Genomic DNA, 10,377 nt, shown 5'->3' on the forward strand with positions numbered 1-10,377 from the left:
CATGAATTAACTGTGATTAGCCACATTTTTATTTTGGAAAGTAGAGTTCAGTTTCAGCAGCCGCACTCGGGCCTGATTACTGCCGGTCCTGTTGAGTCAAGCAATCACTTAAATGGAACCTGCCTCACAAAGGGAAAGATCTTGAAAACAATCAGCCCACAATCAAAAGAAACTCAAATACATATGAGAATTGAACCATTGAGTCACTTAATCTATCGGTCTGGAAAGGGTTAAACAAGCCATTTCTAAGGCTTTGGACTCCAAAGAACCACGGTGATAGACACAGTGGTGAACCTTCCTAGGAGTCGGCCTACAAAATTTACTCTAAGAGCGCATTGAGACTGGGCAAAAATGGCTTTCATTGGAGTTCCAAGAAGAAAACCACTGCTGGCCGAAAGCAACACGATAAGTCGTCTCACATTTGCCGAAAAACATCTTGATGATCCCTGAGACTTATGTAAAATGTTCTGTGGAAAGCTGAGACAAAAGCTGAACTTTGAGTCCTGTTACATCTGTATAAAACTAACATAGCATTTAATAAAAAGAACATCATACTAACAGTAAAACATGGTGGTGGTAGTGTGATGGTCTGGGGCTGTTTTGCTGATTGAGGACCACTTTAGGTCCCTACCAGAAAATCCTGAAGGAGAATGTCCGGCCATCAGTTTGTGCAATGAAGCTCAAGAACACCCGGCTTATGCAGCACGACAATGATCCAAAACACATGAGCAAGTCTACCTCTGAATGACTCAAAAAAACAACAAAAGATAAAATAAAATGAAGGCCAAGTAAGTCTAGACTTAAATCCTATTGACCAGTTAATACTTTTTCACACTGGGCAGAGTAGGTTTGGAAAGCTGTTTCCATTAATGAATGAAATCATCATTTAAAAAGTGTGTTTTGTATTTACTCGAGGTATCTTTGTCTGATATTAACATTTATTTTATGATCTGAAACAATTAGGTGCAACATGTGCAGAAAAAACTGAGAACTACAGTACCTGTAGTGTACCTGTTAAGTGCTGCTTCAATGTCACTTTGACTTTGCTGTCAAACTTGCTTTCCCACCTGAATTACACATGTAATTAAATGTAATTGCTCAGGTATTTGGTGCCAAAACTTTTTAAGAGGAAGGGTAAACTCAGTTTTATAATACCAAGGAATTTAGTATAAAACTTTCCACGCACAATCAAAACATTGTTGTTGTTTTGTGGATGATTAGTTGAATTTATCGGCGTAGCACTGTTCAATAAATACAATGTTCTTTATAATAGTTATATATTAAGACTAATAGGTTAAGCTAGGTATTTTTTTTATAATTTATCTCATCAATATGATACATGCAACATGTTTTTGATAGTTAGTCAGCTAAACTCAGATTATATTCCTATAGTGAACAGTGACAACTGTATGTAGCGATCAATTAGCTTTAATTCAAATAAATAAATACATTTCCAAGCTCCAGACTGTGAGTAGTATTGTGTGTTGAAGGTGTTTTTTTTATTAGTCAAAGCTACATGATGATCCTGTTGATCAAAGGGGACCATAAGAGGCATCCTGAGTATATTTGTTCAGTATAGTACAATATACTTTTTATCTGGTCTTTATCATTGTTCATTTACTATGTTCATGTAAATACAAATGGATTTAGATATGCACCGGCTGCTTTGTTAGGTACAGTGGTTCAGCTGTCTGCTAACACATTCTGAAAATCAGAATGACAAAAAAGATGATTTAGGTAACTTTGAGGGATGGTTGTTAGTGCCAGATGGTCTGGCCTGAGTATTTCAGAAACTGGTGGTCTGCTGGGATTTTCCCACACATCAGCGGTTTACAGAGAATGGTCTGAAAATGGAGAAAATATCCAATGAGGAACAGTTTTCTGGGTAACAAAGCCAACAGTAACTTAAGTAACCACTAGTTACAATCAAGGCAGTCAAGAAGAGCATCTCTCTGTGCTACAGCAGCAGAAGACCACTCCTGTAAGCTGAGAACAGGAAACCGAGGCTATAATTTTACCAAATGAGCTCAATAAATATAAAAGCAGATTAAAAAAAGGTTTCCTGGTCTGATGAGTCTTATTCCTGCTGCAACGTATGCATGGTGCGGTCAGAATTTGGCATAACAATCATGAAAGCATGGATCCATCCTGCCTTATATAAAAGGTTCAGGCTGCTGCTGGTGATGCACTGGTGTGGGGTATATCTTCGTGGCACACTTTAGACCCCTTAATACCAAGTGAGCATCATTTAAACACTTCAGCTATCCTGGGGTATTTTTAAGATGCCAGAAAGCTCAGATCATCTTAGTCACAATGGCCTAATATGATGATTATGATGACGAGTAAAAGTAAAAAAAAAAAGTGTTGCAATGATTTCCGTACCAATGATAAATAACTTTTTTTTAAACGACACTGTAACTGCAGGGAACAATGAAATAAGTCATGCATTCCTATCCAAAGAACCAGCATGCTGTGTTTGATTGATGGTTTTTCCATGTGACAGATTTGATGGAGGTGCAATGTAATGTGCAGAAGACCTCACCCTTTACCTAAGACACGTTTTTATGCTTGACGGTCATGAACAATTAGAGGTGAGTAAGTTCTCAGGTATCCGTTGTTGCTGGAGCTCAGGATCATAGTTCCCATAGTTTGCCGATGCATCTTGATTTGGCTCTCATACAGCATTTACTGTTCAATATTTGTTCATGAGCCTTTTATCTCGGTGTTTGTGCTGGTGGATTAATATACTGCTGAAAACTTACACCACTGTCAACATTTGTGTTCAAGAACGTTTCTGACATATTTATGCGCTTCAGTGTCTTAAATTACTTTGCCAACGCAACAAGGTTTCGCTTTTTTCAAAAACAGTACTTTGGTTAAAAATATATTCCAATCTTTAAGAAAATATTTTTATAGTTTATTTCACTTTAAAACTGCAAAACTGTCCAATTATCCCCTCACTCTGCACTTCCCCTGAGCTCTGCAGGGCATTTTGCAACAGTCTCCTGCAGCTTCTGCTGCAAACAGAGCCCCTAATCCCCTGTGAAGTGTACTTAGGGTTGGCATCACTGAGTAACCCTTAGAGCCTCTTGTCCACAGCTAAGGGCCCTGGAGCCATGCGCCAATGCTGCTGTGAGAGGCCTCGACCTGTCCATCACAGCGCAGAGTAAAGACGCAAATGGCAGCTGGTGGCTGCGACAGCTGCACGCGAGAGCAGAGCTGCAGCCAAGGCAAATGAACATCTCTTCAATTTGTGTCTCCCCTATACTTCTCGCTGTGCCTGTGAGAAACGGCTCTATCCAAACAAAGACAAACAAATTAGACATTTGAATTTGAACACTTGACTTTAACCATTGAGTGGCTGTATACAGGTGGCTTTCTACATTCATACAGGAACAGAGAACAGGATAAGGAATAATGGAAAACTTTAACAGGTGATGTGGTAGGAGGTGAATATAGTATATATATATTTTTAATTAAAAAGATAATTGTTTTCATTAAAAACGCAAATAAAGCTACTTTTAGGTTTAAAAAAATGTTCTGGTTTGTTACCTTATTTAATTTTTTGTATTAAAATGTATGATATTTAGTATTAGTATGTGTGAAACTACCGAATTTGCAGATCCTTTTTAAAAGATCGCTTCCTTTAATCCTCTAAAGTCAACAGACATGCCGGCACATCCAAATCACATGACTGATTTAGGATGACCTAGGAGCACGATGCAACCTCGCCGAGTCTCCGTTTCAACTTGTGCCAAAAGTGCAGATAAAATATATACCAGTTTTTAATTCTAACAGTGCAGTTATGTGAATGCTATTGACAGTTTGATGTATATAAGTCCTACACCACAAAACTAGATTATGGGCAACAACAATATAATCATGCTTATGTGGTCTATGTTGTGGAAAAATCTTATTGTAAATAACACAGAAGCTTTTTAGATATTTTATGATGTTTAATGATAAAATAAATACGTACAAAAACAAAAATGTTCTGAATCACATTTAGTTTCTTATTTTAGCTCATCTCAGGAGATATTTGTGATCCATGTATTTGTTTTGGTTTGATATTGCAAGGCTCTATTTGACAGCACCGGTTGGTGATGCTCTCCTAAAAGTGTGTGGTAGGATTAGGGTTTAGCACATACGATGACTTTGACCTCAGGCGTATTGTGAGACTATCTTTTAGGCACTAATGGGAAGTGACCTGCATTCTTCGTGAGTTGTGCACCATTTAAGTCTTCTTGGGAAACATAATAATATTGTGGTCGTTAAATAATTTAAAAATATTTAAGAATATATTAAGTATATTAAAATATACTAAACACATCCCCATAAGACTCGTTGAGAAAGATTATATAAGTTATTTAAAATGTTTCCTGTTAGATTAAGCTTTTTATTTGTCTTTTACAGCTGTGTGTGTGCGGTGTGTGTGTGGCGTGCGTGTTCTGAATTATTCAGGTCACTGTTGAGAAATTGAAAGCAACTTGTTTGCATTAGCAGCAGCAGGGGCTTGGTGGGGATGCAAAGTCCTGACGGTTGACTTGCTCCAAACTCGGGCCAGTTTACATAACTGAAGCACTGCACTGGCAGGGGTACCTGCCGTTAAATCACTGTGTGAGAGTGTAAGTATGTTTGTGCGTGGCTGTCAAAAACATACTCAAAAACATACTCAAGCATTCATAGACACTCAACATTGTAAGAAAAGGTGCATTGTTACTCATAAATGAAACTGTGGACTTTTGTTGTAGAAGAGAAGATCTTTGATTGCTCTTTTTCTTTTTTTTGGTCCTTTCTCCCTCCCCTCACCCCTAGTACGGGGGTTCAATCTTCAGCTGAAGGTTCCTTCCTGTTAAAAGGGAGTTTTTCCTTCCCACTGTTGCCAAGTGCTTACTCATATTGGGGGATGGTCTGATTGTTGGGGTTTTCTTTGTATCATTGTAGGGTCCTTACTTTACAATGTCAAGTGCCTTGGGGTGAGTGTTTTGGTGCTATATAAATAAAGATGTAAGACGCTTCATCAGTTTCACAGACCTGTGGCAAATACATGATATTTTATCTTTTGGTTGTCACATGACTACAATTTCAAGTCCTCAAAGTTAAAGTATCTTCTGTAACTCACAGAAACTGCTTGGTAAATGGTGCCAGGATGGGAGGCGCTAACCATCCCAAAACATTTATGCTATGAATTGTAGCGAGGAGTAGAGTTGCACACACTACTCCTGAAAATGAATCCCAATGCATGACAGCACATAAGAGAGCAAAACAAAATAGAGTAACAATAATGTATTTAGTTTACATTTAAAAATGATTTGAAGATCTAATTGCAGAAATCCTGATAATCAGCTTATTTCAGGTTGTTGCTGATTAAATGTGCGACAGTGATAAATTCCTGTAACATCTGTGCTGTCAGGCCTTGCCTTCTTCTGCCCCTCTCACCTGTAACACTTCGAAAAGCTTCCAGGACCATTTAAAATGTGCTCTGTTGTCCTTATCTAAATGTTCTGATTGTCTCCTTTTTGTAAAACTCTGTCTTTATATCTTTTATTTCAACAATTATTTGTAAAACAGCTACCTGATCATATGCAGAATGATTTGTTTCAGTCAGCTTTCAGAGTTCATCACAGTACAGAAGCAGCATTAGCGAAGGTTACAAAGGATCTTCTTATGGGCTCTGACAGTGGAGTCCTCTCTGTGCTTCCCTGGTAGACCTCAGTGCAACATTTGATATCACTGATCATAGTATTTTATTACAGAGACAAATTAAATGTACTCCCTGCAGTGGCTTGATCCATATCTATCTAATTGACTCCAGTTTATTCATATAAATTGGGAGTTCCACAGGGTTCTGTGCTAGGACCAGTTCTGTTTATATTATACATGCTTCCCTTAGGCATAGCAAACATTTTCACTGATATACAGATACTAATCAACTTCATCTATCCATGAAGCGAGATAACATACACCATAACATACACAAAATAACATACATCTTCAGTTGATCCAAAATGCTGTAGCAAGAGTACTGATAGGGACTTTCTAGAGAGAGCATATTTCTCCTATTTTGGCTTCCCTTCACTGGCTCCCTGTTAAATCCAGAATTGAATTTAAAATCCTTCTCATCACATGCAACGTCTTGAATAATCAGGCCCCATCTTATCTTAAAGACCTCATAGTACCATCTTACTCCAATAGAGAACTTCACTCTCAGACTGCTGGTTTACTTCTGCTTCAGTTTGGACTCAGGAGACAGACGCTCTCTCTACTTTTTAGATTAGGCTTAAAACTTACCTGCTTGATAAAGTGATAAATGTCATGTAAATTCTCTGACTTTAATTCTGCCTCATTTGAACATATTACAGCTTGCAAACCTAGAGTTCAGGGGCAAAATTAATTTCTACATGACATTAAACGACGCTGTGTTTATCTGTGTTACCAGATATTGGCAATGGCTTGCCAGTAGATTGATAGACCAGATCATCCACAAATCAGAAAGGTTATTTGACCCTGGCTACGCCATTCCACATGTAAAGTGTCCTTGGTTTAAAATGCTGAAATCCAAACTGCACCACATATATCATGCGTGTATGTATATATCTGATAAGAATAAACAGTGCTTTGTGAATATGGCTTTAGTGCAAAGTGCTTTGGGCGGTCAGTAAGTGCTATATAAATATGGGGTTATTAGAGTGTTTGTTCATCTTTCTTAAGTTTTCACCTTCCTAACCCTGCCTGTAATGCTCAGACCCAAGCCTCATCAAGATGGTCCTCTAAAAAAAGGCCACACATATGGCAAAATAATTCCCTTAAACAGAGTTGTTCAAATACAGTTCATTGATCAGTTTAACTGTTAGTTCAGTAAATAATGTCTGCAACACACAGGAAAAAGATAAATGTTTGGACAGATTTTAGGGAGAAAAGGTTGCACGTTTTGCTCTTTTTCTTTGGAAAAATAAGAAATGTTAAGGAATACGAACCTCATCCTTCAAACAAAACTCACATTGGTGTTTCACATCTCTTTGCTGAGGCATCCAGGTGGACTAGTGGTTGTTTCCTGAAGCCAGCCTGTCCCTGGTTTGACTCCAGAAAGGTAGCTGCAACACGTGACATTCCTACTCGCTTCTCTTTGTGTATCTTTCTAGAGTCAAATAGGTCATGAAAACAATAGAAAGGTATGTCACTAATAGAGCACAAGAAGTGTTAGATTACTAACACTAAGAAGTGTTAGATCTTCGATTATAGTTGAAAAAAAAAATCCAATCAATCTTCATACACAAAAGGACAAGTTGTAATCATTTCAGCCTCAAAAGCCATGCAAACGCATTCCCTTCAGTGTAAAGCAATGCTCATTACTGCTGCAAGATGACTGGAGTGACCTCACTCAGAGAAAAGGTTCTGACAGATAAACACTTCCAACACAAAATTAAGAATAAGCCACTAATTTGCTAACTGTTTATTTATATGTTTGTTGTATTAGAATCACCTTTTTTTTTTTCCACTCTTCATCAGTCACTTATGGATCAGTTTTTTCGTTTATATGACTCAGACTCTCTGACTCACCTCTTACCTGATACAGTATCTCACTCCTTCACTATAACAGTGTGCACAATTAAAGTCATGCCTGGTTGCAAATGTCAGTGCATCTATGTCAGTTGGGCTCTGTTAGGATCTGTGTGTCAACACCTCATAGATGTCTCAGCCTGCACACAGCCCAGGCAGCCGCACATGAGCATTTTTACCCATGCCTGCACCTGAAAGAAACCTCCATTGCACAATAGGATTGCACGTTAGGCTGGTTATAGAAGTTGAGCGCCGTCCTTATTTTGTTCTACTTCATTAACGTGGATTCATTTTTCTGCGTGTGTGTCTGCTGCCTGACACCGAGGCAGAGAAGAAGCGCAAAAAAAGAGCGATCGAGAGCTCTGTTGTTGCCACAACAGTTTTGTGGCTTTGCTAAAGTATTTCCCATGAAGTAAGGCTTTTGCTGTCTTGTCTCTTGAGTTATGCGGTACATCTCACTCTGTGTGTTTGCAAAGAATGGCACGCAATGCAACCTACAAAGAAATGCCACATGAAAATCAGCTTATTTTAAGCTTCATTTAAAAGGACCGGTTTTTGTAATAAAATATGATATTTTGCTGAGAGTTTGAAAAGGATAATGCTCACATCATTAGGGTACATACAGAACTACTGCCACTAGTATTGGTTGGATTAGCCTAACAACTGTGATATCACCCTTTGAAGCCTCAGAGCCATCTACATCTTTTTCTTTCTTTTTTGTATTTTAGCTGGAAGTGACTCATCATGGGATGGCGTGCAGAGTTAACTTAAGCCAGAAAACATACTACCTAGAGATGAAGGCATACCCTTACCGCGTCAGTGTGACGTACTGACACAGCCACCTGCTAATTAGTGCTCAGTAAAATACAAAAGAATTACTAGAATTTTACACAGACTTCTTGGATATGGTGCCAATACAGTTAATTGCACAACAGGCTGTATAATTTGTCAGATAATGGCACCGAAAGCAACAAAAGCCATCCATAGTATATACCGTCCCAGCTATGCTACCTAAACTAGCTAAGGTGACGTCTAACCCTAACAGATGTATAGAAGTTTCTCAAACGATGTCGTGCACGCGTTGCTCAAGAGTTGTCCACCATATTGAATGCGATCTCTGATCACTAGGGAAGAATGTGTATTCCCCAACTTGTTGGTGAGTGGTTGCTGGTTGCTGCTACAGAGAGTCACCTATCCGGTTGTTCAGTCTGACGTCACTAGCCGTGTCTGGGTCTAAACTCCGCTGCAGGTCCATATATCAAACGATCACTATGGCATTACTGAGAGTTGAAAAACTGTCTAAAGTCTTTCATCTTTAATAAAATGATCAGCGATCTGCTCTACCAGGTGTAACAATTGAGTTTAACATTCAGGCATCCATGAAAACGGAATTTATGACATTTAACGGAGTTAGAAGTAGCAGGGAGTTAGCTCGCTAGCTTCTATCTAAATACAATATAGCATGTCCTGACTGCGGGGTTTTGGAAACAAATTAAAACGTACAGCTCTGTTATCACTTCCAGCATAAATGAAGACAGAAAACTAAACAGCAGTAATGTTTGTAGGGTTACTGAAGTTGAGCTACCTGGTATATAATGATGTGCTACGTGACCGCTAGCGACACAGCTATGTTAGCATAATATAAACAAGCTAACTTTTTTTCCACTCGATAAAAGTTACCGTGAGTGTTCTCGGTGGTCAGGAACAAATGTAATCGCATGGCAGGATGCTGTAAAAGGACCAAACTTCAGCCAGGAGAACAACTGAGATAATCCATCCACAATACGAGGTTAGTCATTCCTATACTGCTGCATGGGCTGGGCTGTAGTTACATCCTAAGGTTTTAAAAACTGAGCTTAAATAAATGATTAGCGGTAATAAAAGCCGAGGGAGGTCAACAGTGATCACTGACTGTTTTAGGAGCTTTTTGAGATCAAATAGAAGAAAATACATAACATTAAACATGTTAACAACACAAAAGCCATATTAAACGCAGACTACTTTAGACCCGGAAGTAGGATTCGTCGCGTCATCACTGAACAACCGGATATTTTGCATAGTAGATAGCGACTTGTGCAAACACACAAAGTAGTAGCCGAGCAATCGTAAAGTTTGATAGAGCCCAAGACCGTTCACCTTCAAAGTAAAAGCTACTTTTCAAAAGATTCAACTTTAACTTTGAAGGTGAACCGTCTCTGTTTCTGGTGTGCGACCCACTTTATCACGTTTCAGTACCGCCATGCTAACTATCGTGTCTGCTAGCATCACAAGTAGTTGTCATCAAACTGTCGAGAAGTACACTTTTTTCCCCCATAGTTGCTATTGGTTGCCAGATTGTTGCAGAACATACACACAATCATGGACAAGTTGGCAAAACTACCAAAATCTGCAAAAGCCTCAATAGCACTTACAGCCGCTTGTGTCGGCATTAGTTTATACTGATTATAAAAATGACTCTCCGTACAGTTAATATGGGAACATTTTAATTAATTTATTTTATGTAAGTTCACTGTAGAATTAAACTTAATATAAAAACTTTTTAGGTATCAACCTATTAATTTTACTTGCAGCATGAAAGCAGATACGTGAACATGAGGATACAGTAAATATTGTGATAAGTGGAATCAGGTTCCAGAAAGGCCTAACATTTAACTTAATTTATGACTTGACTTGGCCTCAACTGTCCCTTTTGTCTGTGAGAGCGCCACGCCTCAACCTTATCTCTGTTACTGCAACAATAATGGGCAGTTCACTTTTTACATCTCATATCTTAACGTTGCTCATTCAGTGGTGCACAACAAGGCTTTTGTGTGGCAT

The sequence above is a fragment of the Maylandia zebra genome, linkage group LG6 (assembly GCF_041146795.1).
Source record: "Maylandia zebra isolate NMK-2024a linkage group LG6, Mzebra_GT3a, whole genome shotgun sequence".
Classification (NCBI taxonomy): Eukaryota; Metazoa; Chordata; class Actinopteri; order Cichliformes; family Cichlidae; genus Maylandia; species Maylandia zebra.